This window comes from Antennarius striatus, chromosome 4 (genome assembly GCF_040054535.1).
Source record: "Antennarius striatus isolate MH-2024 chromosome 4, ASM4005453v1, whole genome shotgun sequence".
NCBI lineage: Eukaryota > Metazoa > Chordata > Actinopteri > Lophiiformes > Antennariidae > Antennarius > Antennarius striatus.
In genome coordinates this window covers 1,802,887-1,823,474 of record NC_090779.1, presented here as the reverse complement: position 1 = coordinate 1,823,474, position 20,588 = coordinate 1,802,887, and positions in this window count along the sequence as shown.

Sequence of the window (20,588 nt, the reverse complement as noted above, 5' to 3'; positions counted from 1 at the left end):
AAGTGTGAAACACGTCCTATAGTAGTGATCAAAGTATGAAACTTGCCTATAGTAGTGATCAAAGTGTGAAACACGTCCTATAGTAGTGATCAAAGTGTGAAATACGTCCTATAGTAGTGATCAAAGTGTGAAACACGTCCTATAGTAGTGATCAAAGTGTGAAACACGTCCTATAGTAGTGATCAAAGTATGAAACTTGCCTATAGTAGTGATCAAAGTGTGAAACACGTCCTATAGTAGTGATCAAAAGTGAAACACGTCCTATAGTAGTGATCAAAGTGTGAAACAGGTCCTATAGTGGTGATCAAAGTGTGAAACACGTCCTATAGTGGTGATCAAAGTGTGAAACACGTCCTATAGTAGTGATCAAAGTGTGAAACACGTCCTATAGTAGTGATCAAAGTGTGAAACACATCCTATAGTAGTGATCAAAGTGTGAAACACGTCCTATAGTAGTGATCAAAATGTGAAACACGTCCTATAGTGGTGATCAAAGTGTGAAACACGTCCTATAGTGGTGATCAAAGTGTGAAACACGTCCTATAGTAGTGATCAAAGTGTGAAACACGTCCTATAGTAGTGATCAAAATGTGAAACACGTCCTATAGTAGTGATCAAAGTATGAAACTTGCCTCTAGTAGTGATCAAAGGTGTGAAACAGGTCATGGGGGACGTTTCCTCCCTCCCACTAAACTAATTCTTCGAATGAAATCACTGGAATATTCTGAACAATAACTTTGGATTCTTCGGGTCCAACAATCAGTTTTATGTTGAACTCAAACCAGAAAGGCTTTAACAAAAAATAAAAATACTTTTTCGACTCCAACATTTACGACTTCTTGTAAATCAAGATATAATAAATAATAAATAAACTAATAAACAAACAAACAAACAAATAAATAAATAAATCTACCGTGTCAATATGTTGTGTTTATTAAACCTAAAGGATTTTCTACATGGAACACTCAGGATGAGTAAAACATTATTTTATTAAACGGGGTCAAATTTTGGAGGAAGAACGAACAAAAACATGAACTTCAGGTTATTATTTATTGATTGCTAAACATAGGACATAACACCACATGATGCAGTGTGTGTGTGTGTGTGTGTGTGTGTGTGTGTGTGTGTGTGTGTGTGTGTGTGTGTGTGTGTGTGTGTGTGTGTGTGTGTGTGTGTGTGTGTGTGTGTGTGTGTAACCTGTGAACACAAACGCAGATAAACAATTAAAGATAAACTGCTGTCAGGTGAAGATTATTTGATGGGCCTGAAGCAAAGACCTGCGACTGATCAAACACACACTGGTCATCTATCACGGGCTCATTTCTCTGTTTCGATGACATCATCAGTTAGCAGCGGTCAGGATCCTGTCCTGGTGAACTCAAAGCTGAGATCCATAAAAAACATAAAAACGGTTCAGAGTTTGAGTAAAAAAAGAATGAAATATTGAGAAATTCCTTTTACTGTCAAAACTGTTTAAATTGTGTTTTTATTTGTTTATGTGCCAAATAATGATCTTCAATAAAGAAAATAAATACACATTATTTTCATGTGTCCAGCCCACTGTCTATTTCTGGTCAAATAAACCTCATTAAAGTTTATTTAAAAAAGAAACAGTTTGGATTCCTGTTGCTAAAACGCTCCATCACAGAGTCGAAGAGATTAAATTGAAATGCAGTGAATTTAATGAATGTGTGTGTCTGAAGCGTTCAGATGGAATGAGAAGGTCCAACAAAAGGAGCCCATCGTCGGCGTACAGCAGGTCGTCTGGATGGAAACACCACACCTTCACCAACAGCCCCATAAAGGACAGAGAGGAGAGAAATTGTTGCGCTCAAAGCATTTTATTCCTTCAGAAAATCCCTCTATTGTGCTGAAGAGGAGCAGATGGTTCTCTGGGAGGAACTCGGCTTCAGCAGAACTAATTTGTCCTCCTGGTCCGACAGAAAGACCAGCCTGTGGCTGATCCTTAACCAGGACAGCAGCAGCTGGTGAATTAAACACCAGTTAAGACTCATTTTAAAGCCATTAGCCCGTTGAGGAACAACGTGGACCCCCCCACCCCCCAACACCGACTGAATTGATTACACATCGGAGGAGGGCCGACGACTAGTTAAGACACATGTCAGAGCTCTAAGCCCCGTAGGAGCGCCAGGAAGTGGCTCCTCCCACAGGAAGTCCTCATCACCACCAGAACCACTGGTTCATCCATCCATCATCCATCCATCCATCCATCCATTTTGATTCAGGTTTGATTTAAACCACATGTCTCCAACTCAAGGCCCGTGGGCCAAATGTGGCCCTCCATATCATTCTACGTGGCCCGTGAGAGCGTAAAAGGTCAAAGTGTCTAAAGATAAATAAACAGGACAAAAGTGTGCTTTGAGCAAAACTACATTTCCCACAATGCAATGCTAATTTTAACTCTGACTAAACGTTGTGAACAAAGTTAACGTCCTAACTTGTGTCTGATGTTATTTTTCTTTATTGATTGATAGTTTGATCCTTGATTGATGGAGTTCTGTGGGTTTAATAACCTGACAAATGAAAAGGATTTATGTTAGAACAGAGAAACAAACTAACATGTTTTTTCTGTCTAACTGTAATGTTTGGAACTAGAATCAGTCAGAAATTCAGTTATTTAACATTAAGGAGTAGTTACATTTAGTTACATTACACTGAGTTACATTTAGTTACATTTATTAGTCACATTAAGGAGTAGTTACATTTAGTTACATTACACTGAGTTACATTTAGTTACATTTATTAGTTACATTAAGGAGTAGTTACATTTAGTTACATTACACTGAGTTACATTTAGTTACATTTATTAGTTACATTAAGGAGTAGTTACATTTAGTTACATTACACTGAGTTACATTTAGTTACATTTATTAGTTACATTAAGGAGTAGTTACATTTAGTTACATTACACTGAGTTACATTTAGTTACATTTATTAGTCACATTAAGGAGTAGTTACATTTAGTTACATTACACTGAGTTACATTTAGTTACATTTATTAGTTACATTAAGGAGTAGTTACATTTAGTTACATTACACTGAGTTACATTTAGTTACATTTATTAGTTACATTAAGGAGTAGTTACATTTAGTTACATTACACTGAGTTACATTTAGTTACATTTATTAGTTACATTAAGGAGTAGTTACATTTAGTTACATTACACTGAGTTACATTTAGTTACATTTATTAGTTACATTAAGGAGTAGTTACATTTAGTTACATTACACTGAGTTACATTTAGTTACATTTATTAGTTACATTAAGGAGTAGTTACATTTAGTTACATTACACTGAGTTACATTTAGTTACATTTATTAGTTACATTAAGGAGTAGTTACATTTAGTTACATTACACTGAGTTACATTTAGTTACATTTATTAGTTACATTAAGGAGTAGTTACATTTAGTTACATTACACTGAGTTACATTTAGTTACATTTATTAGTTACATTAAGGAGTAGTTACATTTAGTTACATTACACTGAGTTACATTTAGTTACATTTATTAGTTACATTAAGGAGTAGTTACATTTAGTTACATTACACTGAGTTACATTTAGTTACATTTATTAGTTACATTAAGGAGTAGTTACATTTAGTTACATTACACTGAGTTACATTTAGTTACATTTATTAGTTACATTAAGGAGTAGTTACATTTAGTTACATTACACTGAGTTACATTTAGTTACATTTATTAGTTACATTAAGGAGTAGTTACATTTAGTTACATTACACTGAGTTACATTTAGTTACATTTATTAGTTACATTAAGGAGTAGTTACATTTAGTTACATTACACTGAGTTACATTTAGTTACATGTATTAGTTACATCTGGCCCTTTGAGGACAGCCTGATGCTGATGTGGCCCCCCGTGAAGTTTGACCCCCCTGATTCTAACAGCTCAGGTTAAATGATTGTACCTGTAAACACAGCATCACCGCTGCAGAAACATCTAACTCTACATGAACCACTGACTGAGTCCTGAATAATAAACGACGTCTCGGCTGCAGCGTTTCTCCAGGCGGCTGAACAGAAGGGATTATGGGAGCTGGAGTGTGGCAACGAGCGTCAAAGCCAAATGATCTCCCATCAAGCATCACCTCGCTCTCCCAAGAGAGACGACACACACACACACACACACACACACACACACACACACACACACACACACACACACACACACACACACACACACACACATACACACACACACACACACACACACACACACACACACACAGAATATTTTGTTGTTGTTTTTTGTTTCATGATGGGATTTAAAGTGAATCTTCTCCACAATTATGTCTTTTTTATTAACAAAGACAATTTTCCAAAACAGCAACAAGCTGATCTTCAGTTTTGTCACAGATGAGCGACACACATGTAAAAATGTAAATAGATACCAAACATCTTGAAACAAAATCTTCTAAATCTTTATGAATAAATGAATCCGTTTAAGTTAAATGAACGCTTACAACCCTTGAACCCTTACAAAATAAAACTCAAGAGTAACAACAAGTCTCTCGTGCTTCCTTCTCTTTTCTAGCAGCCACCCTGCTTGTTTCAGAAAAAGACAAGACCTTCCAGGTACTTGAGAAAAAGTCTTTTACCACACCAACATGTGTTCTTGAAATCCTGATCTGTTGACACAGAAATGAGAATCTCACTCCCTCCACGCTTTGGCAGCTGCCTGCGTTGAGTCCATGTGGTGTGGGAGCGCCTCAGCGCATCACACGTACAATAGGAGTGAAACTTGACCGAAGCGATTAGTCCGTGTTGCTGACAAATATGAGAAATTTCTTGCCTCGGAGTCCTGGTAGTCCCTCAGAGCTGTGGTGACACAGAGCACGCTCGCTGAATGCTCATTAGTTGTGGATTGGTCATGGGGGCTCAGAGGACACATCGCTGTGCTAACAATCTCTGCCATTATTACAGCTGCTATTCTTCCATTCACAGCCTTTTCTGCTCTAATCTCTCACAATGTTCTGCGGCCCTTCAGCGGGGGGCTTAAAGCACCTGGCAGGTTGTTAAGAGGGGAGCTTGTAAATGCCTGTGGTTAAAACGACTCCGGGGCCCCAACACAAGCCAAGCACCGCCAGGGAAGAGGGGAGGGGGACCGGCCTGGTTGTCAAGTCCAGTTTATGTTTAGTCAGTGTTTGGAAGTGGAATGGAGAAAGAGTTGGAGAAACCTGTTCCTTCAGTTCCTCCGTTGTTGTAGATCCTCATTGATCAGGTCAGGTGATTCTCAGACTCTTAAACTCTTCTGTGATCACGGACGACGACAATCATCAAATCAAAGCACCATCACGAATCAATAACGTCCTTGAAGACACCAGTGGTCGGTCTGCCTCACGCCGCGTCACCATCAGGTTTACTGGACTCCATGTGTGAATGGTGAAACGTTCTGGGGAGGGATGTTCAGGCTGCATTGCATGCTGGGAGGTGATAGGATGGACAACCACCTCCATTTAAATAGCAAAGAAACCTACCTGGACTGACGATGTGAGTCCTCAACCTATGAACACAATTTGTTTCAAGAAGTAGTTTGTAAGTTGAATTGTTTGTAATTCCTTATTTATTAAATTTCTCACTATAATCACCATTTAAGGTTATTTAAAGTTATATTTGTCATTTAAAACAAATAAATCTTACCCTTTATTAGATTAGAGACTTGCCTCAGAAATATTAAGTCTCGAATGCTGCGCAACGTTTATTATTATTGGGTCTAAGCACCTTAAAGGTGATTTTTTAAGATGATTTGTCCTTTAACAACCATCCAGGTTTTTGAATTTGAATCATTCATTCATTCATTTATTGTCACAACCGTTTTATCTGCTGTTGCAGGTCACGGGGAGCTGGAGCCTATCCCAGCTGACTTAGGGTGTGAGGTGGGGGAAACTCCTGGTGCAATGCCATTGCACCGCGGCCATATCAATCAATCGACTTTTATTTATAAACCGCTGAATCGCATCAGCAGACATTTCATGCTGTCATCCTGGGTATGACGTTAAACTGCATCCTACCTGGGGGGGGATGGGCGCCACCAGGTGCATGACACCCCATATGATGACAACCACAGGTCGTCTTTGGTGCCCCAACTACATCACCCTCCCAGGGCCCTTCAATCTGAGGATGCAGGATTTCTGGTGACCCGTCAGGCCTTTAGAGTAGAACAGGAGGCAGAACCTCTGGCTCCTTAACTCTGGAGCAATCTCTCGGTCCAGGGGGCAGTTTTTCCCTGCCGCTGTCTCTTGTGCCTGGAGGGTCCTGTTGGGTTTCTGTGTCTGTTAAAGCGCTTTGAAACATCTGCTGATGTGATCAAGCACTGTACAAATAAAGTTTTATTGATTGATTGTTCATAAGTTGGATGTTCATATCTTGAGGACTAGCTGCATTTCTAACAGGTGTTTTATGCTAAACAACTAGCATTTAGACTTCTACTAGTATCACTAGCTGCTAGTTAACACTGAAGAGACCCCCTGCAGGAGGATCCATGGATGTGGATCGGCTGTGTGTCCCTCAGCATCGTTCATTCAGGAACAGGGTTGTTGCATCGACTGTCTCCCTGGATTATTTCCACAAACACATTTTAGTGAACTGTGTAGAAACCACTGAAGCTATTCTGAACCAGGATGGTGTTGTTGCCTGACCAGGGACACAGTACTGCCCCACCTCCCACACCCTGCTGAGCATTGCATCACACATGTGGATGGTCTTATTGGTCCATGCACTCCTTGGAAAATTCGAATTTCAGCCTACAGTAAGGACGTTTTAAGTTTCTGCTTTTGCCACAGTTTTGTTTCATTCATTTATAACTTGTTTATTAACTTATAATTTAAGTTTTTATGTTCCATCAACCAGATCAACTGTGTAGTTGAACAGGCCCAACGGATTTTAAATAGAATGTTGACATTATTTTCTTGTCTAGAGTTGCTGTTGTCTAGTCCCTGCTGTTGGGTAGTCTCTGGTCACTGCAGGTCCTGGCTATGTTAGTGAGACACAAGTAAACAACACAGGAATACTGTTTGGTAGCGTCATTATAACACTCAACACACATCATTAAATAAGTAAAAATATATGATAAGGATGTGTAGCGGCAGCAGAACATCACAAAAGTCCTTTAGATGGAGACTTCCTGTCTAGCTTCAATGGTTATTCACCACCACTGCTTTCTGGGGTAGCTTAGAGGGGGTTTTCTTTGGTGTGGGGGTTTTCAGAGAGCGAGCACCTCGTCCAACACCCTGGATAAAGCCGGACTGGACGTTTGAGGGTTGAGGGCAGAGAATCGGTGCGAGCCGAGGTGAACAGACCGAGGTTAGTGCGAGGCTCCAGGATGAATGAGGCCAGTCTTATTTCTGAGGCCGACTGAATACAAGGACGCCAGCGCAGCGCCACATGGCTAGCAGGTATTGAGGCGGGCCACGCTACATAATTGGATTGAACGCTGGCCACGGTATTTATGTCACTTCTCGTTTTGTCAATCCCATAACAGGCATGGCAACGGCGTGGGGATCTCCCATGGTGACAGGACTTTGCCTCATTCAGAGCGAAAGGAGAGAAAAGAGCCAAGCCTCATTTAATTCACGTTTAATTCTCACTCAAACCGTTTTAAGGGCTGATGTTATTTGCATAACAGGGAAAAAGGGACTCTGCCTTTTCAGGGTTCCTGTGTGTGTGTGTGTGTGTGTGTGTGTGTGTGTGTGTGTGTGTGTGTGTGTGTGTGTGTGTGTGTGTGTGAGAGAGAGAGAGAGAGAGAGAGAGAGAGAGAGAGAGAGAGGGGAACAGGAATAGTGTTGTAATTGAAAGTGTCTAGTAGGCTTCTATATGCATACGCTGAGGGACAGGCGTTCTCACACGGATCAGCAGACTGATTTTCATGTCGCAGTTTATCTGCACATCGTTTATGTGATGGAATTACACACACACACACACACACACACACACACACACACACACACACACACACACACACACACACACACACAGCTCCATGTCGTTCACGCTCAACAAATACTGAAGGCTTTGAAAACTCTACAATAATGATCAACATGACTTTACATTTAGAAAACAATCCTTTTCACATTCAGCAACAGATCGAAATCCATCAGCTTCCGTCAGAAGCATCAAATGCTTCTGCTGCTCATATTCCATCAGATGACTGCAGACACAGAAAACAAGAGTGAATTTAAACAATATCGACACCAGATCAGTGAAATATGTATGTACTTTATGTAATATGTACTTTAAGAAACGGTGAACAACAAGACTTAAGAATGAACAGCAGATGAAGTCAAAAAGATTAGGAAAAATTAAATATTGTAAGTAGACAGAACAGTCACGCAGTGAATTAATGAAATGTCCTTAAAGTGATTTAAAACAGATTCCCCTTTTTATACCGAATGGATTCTTTCAGATCTAAGACTCATTCTTTCACCAAGTTTTAAGGAAATGTGTCCAGCTGTTTTTGAGTAATATGAACAACAAACCAACAAACGGGCAGTACAGGTGAGATACAACCTCCACAGTGGATGTAACGCTCCTCTGAAAGGCAGCAACACCTTTTAAACCTCGTCAGACTGTCCAATGTCCACGACCTGTTGTTTGGTCTAGAGACAGTGTCCCTGAGGAAAAGACAGGAGACAGAGCTGGAGGTAGCAGAGATGAAGATGCTGAGGTTCTCTCTGGGAGTGACCAGGATGGATAGGATCAGGAATGAGTCCATCAGAGGGACAGCACATGTTAGAGGTTCTGGAGATAAAGTCAGAGAGGCCAGACTGAGATGGTTTGGACATGTCCAGAGGAGAGATAGTGAATATATTGGTAGAAGGATGCTGAGTTCTGAACTGCCAGGCAGGAGGCCTAGAGGAAGACCAAAGAGGAGGTTTATGGATGTAGAGAAAGAGGACATGAAGGTAGTTGGTGTGAGAGAAGAGGATGAGAAGACAGGGTTAGATGGAGGACACTGATTGGCTGTGGCGACCCCTGAAGGGAAAAGCCCAGAGGAGAAGAAGATATTTGTTTTCAGCACCCCATTAATTTCATTTGCAGACAGTCATTCCTCTTCTGTTCCTCGATCCTTGTTCCTGCAGTGATAATAGAATGGATCTAAACATAATGACAGCAGTAAGATGACTGAATCATATAATGAATGAGCTCCATGAACAATACCACTGCAACAAGTGTGATGTCACTCAGTAGAGGACATACATCCACCAGGGGGAAAGTTCAGTTGTGAAAAATGGTAATTTAAGAACCTAAATCTAAGAGTTTCTTTCCTGATCCAGAGAAGCACAAGTTTTATTAAAAGTAGTTTGTAATTAGGAAAAATATTGACACTCTATTATGAAACAGGAGGTTGTAGTAGTCTTCTTTTATATCAAAAAACTGACTTGGTAAAAACATATCTTTACCCTCAGTAGAGCTAATTATTAGATTTTGGGCAAAATGTAAGAATCTAGAGGGAATACATCGTACTCAACTGTTGAGTGCAGCGTATGATCCAGATTCATCGACCATCCTGCCTCTAAAACACATCAAATCTGAATAGAATTGAACTCAAAGTGGCCATAAGGAAAAATCATCACCCTGGTTGACCACGCTGGGATGTGCAGCAGCTGGAGCTCCTGGTGTTCCTGTCTGTGGGCGACCAGAACACAGATGAGGGAGGCAGACAAACTAATCTGAGCACTGAAATTCATCCTCTCTCCGCCTCTATGGCTCTCTTTAAACCTGAACCTCTGCCTCGACCCCCCAGCCCTATCCTCTCAGGACTAATCCCCGCTTCAACCTTTGATTTTAACTTCAACTTTCCTCCCTTGATCCCCCCGTCTACCCGAGCAGAGAGGGACGGAGAGAGAGATAGACAGAGGAGGGATAAAGTGACTAGTCAGCTTCCTGCTGGCTCTCTCTTCTTGTTCTTTGTTGCCTTTCGGCCCTGCAGCTTGGCTCTTTGCTCCCCGCACGTCCTCACAGGAACACATGTGCACACGTTATGATATGCACAGTCTGCACACTTACATTTGTGTGTGAGGTTTGATCTGGTTTCCTGGTGGACTCCATTGTATGGGGGCAGGAAACAGCTAATCCGGTCAGACCCGGCCCCGTCAGGGAGCTGCTGCTCATATAATGTGACTGGCAGGAGCTCCGCTGTGGGACGCAGAGAAGAAACCATCACTCACCAGACGGGGTTGTGTTGTGTTCTTCACCCAACGATGTCAAAGTGAGCTGGGAGGAGCTCCAGCCCGCCCCGTACGCTGAAAAGGAGAAGTGGTTTTACGATCAACCCAGAACAGGTGATGAATTTTATTAACGGTGTTAAAGATAAAGCTTCAAAAACACTCACTTAATATTTGGAAGATTTTGTTTGTGTGTAAGGTGTGATCACAGCCGCGTCAGGAAGAGCACAACGGAAAGACTTACAGTATTTTCCGCACTGTTTGGCACGCTTAAAAGCATTTCATTTTGTCAAAAACAGACAGTGCACCTTATATATGAAAAATATTTAAAATAGGCCATTCATTGAAGGTATATATACCTTCAATGAATATATATTAACCCGGTCGAGGTCCGGGTTAATATATATAATATATATATATATATATATACATATATATATATATATATATAATATAGCCACAAGAGGTCACAAGCCAGTCTCTTATTGTGCCGGTCCCAAGCCCGGATAAATACAGAGGGTTGCGTCAGGAAGGGCATCCCGTGTAAAACTTTTGCCAAATCAAAGATGCTAATCAAACCTATGACTTCCATACCGTGGAATATATATATATATATATATATATATATATATATATATATATATATATATATATATATATATATATATATATATATATATATATATATATATATATATATATATATATATATATATATATATATATATATATATACACACTGTATATATACACACAGTATATATACAGTATATATATAAATATTTATCTGACAGATCTCAGTTTGTATGTCTCCATAATAAATCTTGGTGCTTGGACCTTTTAATCCCCATTTTGAAATCAGCTCCCTGGTGTACATCATCAGCCCAACTGTTATCATCACCCATAGCATTAGCATCTGCAGTTTTACTATTTCCTGTATAGCAGCTCTCAAATCAGTCAAATCATTCGTTCATTCATTTTCCATACAGGTGTGCTAAATCTATCCCAGCAGACCTATGGGCATGAGGCGGGGAGATGCTACAGGTAAGATGCCAGTACAGGGCAGAACCACATGAATAACAAACCAACATTCACGCAAACACTCACACCTATGGACCATTTGGAACCAACCAATCTGTCATTCTCTTTGTTTCTCTCCCTCTGTCTTTGTCTCTGTCTAATTCTCCCTCTCTCTCCCTCTCTCCCTCTCTCTCTCTCTCTCTCTCTCCTCTCTCTCTCTCTCTCTCTCCCTCCCTCTCTCTCTCTCTCTCTCTCTCTCCTCCCCACCGCTCAAGGCAGATGGCTGTCTACTATGTCGGGTTCTGCTCAAGGGTTTTCTTGCCTCTGTTGCCACAGTGTTTGCTCATGTTGGACCAGTTGGGTTCTATTAGAGCTGGTGTTCACCTGATCTAGATGGTCAGTGCCTTGAGATAACCAATTTACCTCACATTCAATTCTATCTCAGATGAGAGTCACCAATTCACCTCTACTGCAGGTTTCTGGTGGTGGGACGAAACTGGGGAACCCAGAGAGAACCCCTGATATGTGGAGAACACGCACTCTCTACACAGAAAGGTCTCAGATTGTTTAGACCCAGGATGGTAAAGAACGAGATGCGGTCTCACTGATGTCGTATCCGTCCGCCAACACTTGGTAAAGAACCAGATCCGGTCTTGATTTGGCGGTGGTATATCAATTCTATCAGTTCCATCTTTGAAATAAACAACCTGTGACCAACAGTAATATAAGGAAGGTTTTGGTAAAGATTTGTCTGAGTTCTTCCTTGTCTGTACTTGTACTCTGTTTGAATGTTTGATCTCTATTCAACCCTCTAGCAGCAGGAGGACCTCCATCCTGTGTGTCCTCCAACTTCATTTCCACAGTGAAAATACTGGAGTTGCTAAAATGAGTTATTTAAATATCAATTTTGCAAAAAATCCCCACTTTTCATTGTCCAAGCAGACGGGCGGGTTGACGTCGTTGGTACGAGCCGACCGTCGTGTGTGTTAGCACTGACGAACAATTAACAAGGTACCATTCAACAGTCATCAATGAACGGATGAAAAACATTTTCATTTCCTGTTTGAAGGTCGTGCCAAAACTTCTTCCCTACACACACACACACACACACACACACACACACACACACACACACACACACACACACACACACACACACACACACACACACACACACACACACACACACTCACCAGATTATGGTCATGGTGCCAGCGTGAGTGCTATTCATTCCACTTCCTGTTTCAGCTTTGTTTGGAAATTTGACATTGACCAAAGTCAGCAGCCCACACAAAACACACACACACACACACACACACACACACACACACACACACACACACACACACACACACACACACACACACACACACACACACACATGCACATTACCTGCAGGAACACACACGCTGACTCACACTAGAATAAAAGAATAAAGAAACAGCTTGGAGGATATCCCCATTTCTTCCATATCAGGGCTCCTTTGAAAGCCTCCACCCTGAGCTGAATGGAAGGTTCCTCAGAGGCCATTCACATCAATGATCTGCTCTGATCTACTCACAATCAACCATATCTGTCATACATGGCTAGGTCTGACCCAGGGCGGGGGCGGCGGGGGTGGGCGAGGCAAACAACAGGGGGAGTAACATAAGAATGACTCAAATCAGTTTGGTACCTTCACCTGTCAGTCACACACACACACACACACACACACACACACACACACACACACACACACACACACACACACACACACACACACACACACACACACACACACACTTAAACAAGCAGCAGTTACAAACTTGCCGGTGGTGGAACACAGAGACGGTCTTTAGTTCTGCCTTTTTCACAAGTTGACAGTAATGATATCGATTTACCATGGCCATTACCAGCATGAACACACACACACACACACACACACACACACACACACACACACACACACACACACACACACACACACACACACACAGTTAAAGGGTGATTTCATGGGGTAGAGCTGTATAAATCCCTGCCCCTCAGGTCCAGGTGCTTCTCTGCTCCAACGCTTGTCCATTCTAATCCCACATGTGTGTGAAACTATTGAACTACACCATTATTTACACTTTTGTGTCCACCTCACTGACCAAAAGCAAATCTGTCATTTTTAATTTAACTTAATGTGATTTTAGGAACTGAAAGTGGTTCCACAGAAGCAGCGTCCATAAGACACATACACACACATGGAGTGTGTGTATGTGTGTGTGTGTGTGTGTGTGTGTGTGTGTGTGTGTGTGTGTGTGTGTGTGTGTGTGTGTGTGTGTGTGAGAATCCTACACTCCATACCCCTCTAATCCCTGTAATGGAGTTAAGATCATGAACGTCCTTCTAGCCCTGCGACTGGCCATACTTCACCATATGCCGACGACATTCTCCTTAAACGATCGTTCCCAACAGCTCCATCCATCCTCCCCTTCCTTCAATCTGTCCATCCTTCCTTCAAAGCATGCATGTCTTTGTGTGCTGGTAATTATTGCTTTCAGTGAGCGATAAAGGAGTGAAGGGGAATCCTTCATGACCGGTGGCATTAACATAGACCAACACGAGGCCCTGGTCTCCACGGCCCACTTCAGGAAGAACCAAAGAACGTTGTGTTGGTCGCTTTTGTTAAACAGCTGACATCTAATCCAGGAGGCTCACATTTGGTTAATACCTATTATTGAGTTTCAATATGTTATTTTCAGCTAATACTGGTTCATAATCAGCAAAGCTCTCTTACAAACTTATAAGTTACACTTATGTCAAGTCACCCATATATGCATATATTTATATTTCCTGGATTTGTTATCATGCAGATGAAGATTCTTTCATAGTTGTGAATTATTTCTTAATGCTTTGTGGAATAAAATGAAGATCTTGATAACTTTAGATTACGTGGAGAGAAGCTGGCCAAACCGTCACATCAGATTCCTTGAAGAATGTCTTCAGTAAATATTCAGTCATCATTCATGTAATTTTTTCCCACTGTATTCCAGCTGAACTGTAGAGCTGCCAGTCAGTAACTGCGACTGAAGTAACGTCTGTCCGCTACGATCAGCCTCTGCTTCTTTTGAGGTTTTGGGCCCTTTTTGTGGTCCAGAAAACAATCACATCATCGACATATAAAGATACTTTATGTGTTTGTGCTTGAGGACTAGTTTACTGTCTGCCAGCCACAAAGGTGATATATCTGAAAGTGACTAGCATTCCCCTACTGGATTAGAGTGTACAGACATGTTTACCATCCCTTGTGTTTTGCCTCATACTTTGTCCTGTACTGTCTGATGTCTGTATTGTCCTGCCTGTGTTGTACTGCCTGTTGTACTGTCTGTTGTACTGCCTGTTGTACTGCCTGTGTTGTACTGCTTGTGTTGTACTGCCTGTGTTGTACTGCCTGTTGTCCTGCCTGTGTTGTACTGCCTGTTGTACTGCCTGTTGCCCTGCCTGTGTTGTACTGCCTGTTGTACTGCCTGTTTACCGTGGGTCAGAGAGGACTGCATTTTCATCTGTGCTGACTTTGACTTTGGGAACACAACCAGGGCAGGTCTGATGAAAACTGGTCAGTTTCAGCTCAACAGAGAGAAACTGAATCCGCTGAAGAAATACTTTTTCAAATCCAACTTGTGAGAATAAAACTAAAAAGGAACAGTTGTGTTCTGTCCGGTGGCTGTTGGGCTTCTGATGATGATATTGCTGTATGCTTTATTCATGTGTTGTTACATATTGAAAACTCCTCTGATATTTTGAGAACTTGGCTAAATTTGAAAAACACAATTACGATTGTTAGGATTTGGAACAAAGCTTTACAAAGAAATGTGATATTTATGTACGTTCATACAGTAATCCCTCGTTTCTGGTCCAAGAAACTCTACCTCTGTTAATGTGAACGTTGCTGCTTCCAGCTCTTCAAATGGCCAGTCCAGGTTTTTCTAATTATTTTCTATCATCACAAACTGTTGGCTAGTTTTCTAGAAAACCCTTTAAATCTACCGATGACCTTAGGAGATGTTCAACATCTGCTTTTACGGTTTTGTTTAAATTCTACATAAATTATCACATGATGTCAAACATTCATGCTCAGCTGAACACTTCTACATGAACAACCACTTTATTAATAATGTATTTTTGTGTGAACCAGAGTTAAAATCATATTCATATCCATATTGATCCAGCATCTGCATTTAAATCCATATTTTGCAAGCAAGTGGTTAACATCTCATAAGTTTGACATGACGTAATAGAAATAAGAGAACATTTGTTGAGCTTATTGACTGAGAAACTGTTAAATAAGTTCCCACTGTGAAACTTCTTTTTCTGTAATAGAAAAGCAGAGAAGCTCATTCTGTTTGGGAGGATTTCACTCATCGCTGTAAAACCCAACTTTATTCCACATTCCCATTCTGTTTGTTTCTCAAAGGTGGTTTGATTGGGGATTTAATATATATAAGGCCCTGGAAGGCCTGCTAATCCAACACAAGCCCATACATCCCAGCCTCGGCCATCAGAGCGCCGGGATTATTATTCCCCTGAAGAGCTGCAACAGCACTTTGAAGTTCCCCATTCATTCATGTCTTTCTTCTCTCTGTGGTAGTATCTCTGCTCAGGACTAACACCATAATGATGTTTAGAGGCAGCGGAGGAGGGGATTTAAATTAGAGCGCCGTCTTTCTCTCTCATTGTATTTAATGGCTCTTATTGTGAGAGCTGTCAGGCCACAAGGGATCCCTGAAGGAGGGTTAGGGCCATTCCCTCTGCCAGCGAAGAAAGGATGAAGGGACAAGTGGATGAAGAGAAGGTGTATGGCCGGTGTTAGTGGGTAATACCCAAGGGCAGAGATGTGAGAGGCAGAAAGAGTGTCAGCAGTGAGTAGCCGGGCTCCTTTCTTGGGTTTTAATTAAAACACCCTGAAGGAATTCTGAACAAGCCTCTTCTTTCTTTCTCTGAGTTCAGAGCTTAATGTGTTGGAAAACTTGTCTGGGTTTTCTACCGGGAAGGAGCCGAAGAGGAGGACGCTGAAAGCAAATGAGAGGCTGTTTACAGATGAAGCCATTCCCGTTTCTCGTTAATCAATTAGTTCATTCATGGTTAATGAAAAGACTAATTAACTCCTGGTTAAAAGGCCATGGGAGGCTCGTGAGGAAGAGATGGATGCACAATCTGAGGAGTGTTCTCTGAAAGACAAAACAATAGTATCAGCAAATCCTTTTCAATTAGATTGTGCTCATTTAAAGTAGTTTAACATATCGCTTTAATTTGAAAGGGTCAGTGAAAACACGTTTCCTGTTCTGTTTCTCCTCTCTGTTCCCATAAATCCCTCCAACTGTTCCTTTCCTCTATTTAATCCTGTTTTAACATCACCATGAATGTCGTTCATTCGGTCTGAAGAACTACGTTCCCAGGTTACGTGATACTTGGTGGAAGCATTGCATCATGGGCCAAAGAGTGATCCCCTCAGTGGAGACACTGAGTGTTGTGTTAATCTGGAGACTTTGAACACAATGATGCTGTTGTTGACCAATAACAACAGGAATCTTCCCAGCATTCTTGTGCCTGCACATTATTTTTCCTGCGTTTATATTAATGACTCCGATGCCCAGTTAAAACCTGAACGGCAATGTTGAAAATATAATTTGGGAGTCAACAGAATTTTGTACTTTATTTGATCAGATTTCCTTTTATTCCTCCATGTTTTCTTTTTCAATTGAGATGTACAATGAACACAGAGACAAACTTTATCTTGTAACTGTCTGAAATGCTTCCCCCAGTGTGTTCTTTACTCTCTATCTGGGCTCCCCGCTGGAAAATAAAGACAGAAGAAAGAGAAACTACGATAAAAATGTTCAAACAGAATATACACTTGTATTTCTTCAGTGTACATTTTATAAACCAAACTCCTGCATGTATTTCCACTATGGTCAGTGTGTGTTTTATACACATCTCCTATCAGCACTAATATTCACCCAAAAACCTCATGGATCCACAAAGGTTCTGCTGTTTTCATTATTTTATTCCACCCCAATCTGTTTCTTGTTCATCCAGCATCTCCCTGTCTCTCTCTCCTCCTAGAACCAGGATGCTCACTTCCTTGGAAGATATGGTGAGAAGAAGAAGAAGAAGAAGAAGAAGAAGAAGAAGAAGAAGAAGAAGAAGAAGAAGAAGAACAGAGTCAGTGGGAGTGGGAGCGGGAGTGGGTAGGGGCTGGATTTAAGTGTCCAAGCTCCTTTCAGTTGGAGAAATGGGTGATAAAAGAGGCAGTGAGGCTTGTGAGGACAGGGAGTGATCGGCTGGCTTCTTCTACCTGAAAGGAAACACACACACACACACACACACACACACACACACACACACACACACACACACACACACACACACACACACACACACACACACACACACACACACACACACACACACACACACTAACAATGTGCTGTCAAGTGCAGCTGAGAGGGGCTGTGAGTGGGGCAGTAACAATGGGCCCCTGGGGATACAGGGTGACCCTGAGGAGTCTATAATTCAGACAGGGGTTAGTCTATCACTCACAGAGCCACACTAACTCTCTGAACACATTCACAGGGGCAGGACAAGCAGTTCATTATCACTGAGGGGGGGGAGGAGAAAGGAAAGACCAGAGGATGGCCGAGGAGAGCGAAGAAAAGGAGAGAAGTTACAAAACAGGAAAGAGATTTTCATAGTGATTGAAGCAGCAAACAGGCGTAACAACCACAGTAGAGATATACGACCGTTACCGTGGTGAACCCCTACAGAACCCAAAGCCCCAGTTTATAATGTAGGTCTACTTTACATCAAACCTGCACCAGGTCATTGTTCAGTCTTGTGACATTTAGTGACATCGACTGATTGGTCCAAACTGCTGAGAGACCACAACCAGACTGACGGAGTCACAGAATAGTCAGGTTTGGGACCTGACTTGGTGAAGCAGCTCTAGATCGCCCACTTCTAGATTATGACACTCTCATCAGCATCTCAAAGAACGTCATCCTTCGAGAGATGACAGCTCCATGAGAGAGAATTTGGAGGAGATACCAGGAGGTGGGTCGGAGTTGGAGGACAGTCTGGAGGCTCGCTGTGAGCGTTCTGAGGTGGGCTGTAGAGGACTTCACCACCAAGTCTGTGCAACGTCCACACTGAACGTAACAGGACATCAACATGACATCACAACATCATCTGCATAGTGTGTAACTCTGTCTGCCTCCTGACACATGGAAGGTATCTGGCATCACTCTGTCTATTTCCATGTCTCCATTTAAACTGGAAGGAAAGCATTTGACTCTGGGTGGACAAGTGAGAAACATCCAGAGGAAAGTCACGTGTCATCTGCATCCATGTTGGTCCGGCACAGGATGAAACCATGGTAGACGATTACGACTATCAGTAATTCTAACCTGCAGACACTGGTTGTGTTGGACATTTTTAAACGTTTAAAACCGTAACTGATAGCAAAAATATCACTTTTTGTTGTGTGCCATTCATTATCTTTTTCTTTCAGGATCCAACCAAAATAAAAATCTTTTTTTTTTTTTTCCCAGTAGATACAGCAGGAAATAGAAACAGGTTTATCGTGACACCTTCAACAGGTATTATCAAAATGTCTTCAATCAAAACAAAAAAATGTGTTATTTCCTGATTCCATGACCAATAGAAACGAGGCAACTTGTCAAGATCTCTGTTTCATCACTTCATTGACTTCTCCCATCGATCATATGTCCATATCATAAATCCTTGAATCCGAGTGACAAAATTATCTTGGTCCGATCTGTTTGGCTGGGTTTTATTGCAGTCTTGCTGTTTTTACGAATCCTGAATATCTGTGACATGGAGATCTTTTGTTCTTGTAGATGGAGCATCGTGACGCCTCCAGGGGTGGACCCTCCACCCGTGTTCAGATTCATTCAAGATGTTCAGTCAAACAATCAGCTTTGGGTCTGTTTTAATGACCGTAGGCCACTTATTGATGAAGAATTTACCTAAAATACAACAAGAAAAAAGTTTATGGTTTTGTTGGGTTAGGGCTGGTGCTTTTCAAAATAAGGGTCTGGTTCACTGTTTCCACCGACATGAAACTAAACTAAAGCTTTGACCTTCCAGCACAATTTTATCATCCACTTAAAATAATTGCCCAAGTCATCAACAAATGGCTCCGTTTATTGTGTTTCTTGAAAAATCTGAAAAAATGACTTAGGGGATTATTTTAGAAAGGCATTGATGCCTCTTGGATGATTGTTCTCCATGGGAACCCAACAGAGACCTACAGTGTGGTTCTAACGAGGAGACCACATGAGCAACACAACACATGTGTTTCTGGTACGTGGATGTGTGTGTTTACATGGCGACCAAGTGTTAGGAGATACCACACAGAGCTGTGACTAAAGGAGCAAAATACAGACATTTCACACACACACAGACACACAGACACACACTCACGCAGCAGTTTTTCAGCTCATTAGGCAGAGGGTTGCGTGTCTAATCAGGTTTTGTAAGGATGATGCAGTGTCATTATGACCTAATTTACCTTTAGTGGTCATTCAGCTGGGCAGAAGAAGAGGGAGGAGGAAGAGGAGGGATGCTTCAGACCAGAGTGGAACTTGTGCAACATGTTTTTTTTTCCTTACACCAATAAGAAAGCATCATTTCTTAATAATGCTGCATCAAAACACACAAATAAAATAGCAGCTACAGTCCAACATGAATGTAAATTCACTGCAGTAGGATGGAAGTCCTGCATTACACCAGAACTGTAGTTCAATGAGGATTAAATATGGCCAACATTTAAATAAAAATCCCCGATAGCCCCGCCCAGCTCCATGCAAGTTCAGTGACCATTGGGTGACCACCGTGGAACCTTTAGCATTGGGAAACTATTATATAAGATACCTAAACGTCCTTTTGGTTTGTCCTGTTAGCTTTAGCCACAGCGTGACATCATTTTCCCGCCATTTTTTTAGATGAACGCTCACATTTGTTTGGCAAAGTTTTTTTAAACTGGATGCCCTTCCTGCTACAACCTTCTGCATTTCCGAGATTGAACCCAGGGCAGCAGACATTCAAAGCAAGTGCTCTACTACTGAGCTACATCCCCGTACTTATCATCATCCAATGTGAGCAAGAGGAACATGGAACACATCTGATATCAGACGGACTGGACACACTGAAATCTGGATTTATTTGACCACTCAAGTTCAAAATCTGTAAAAGATTAGGAAAATCTAGAAAAATCTGTAGAGATTAGGAAGAATTTTGAAAAATCTGATGTCTGGGTGAATTAAATTATACAGTTTAAATTAAATCATTCTTATTCTTTATAAATATCAATGTCATGAG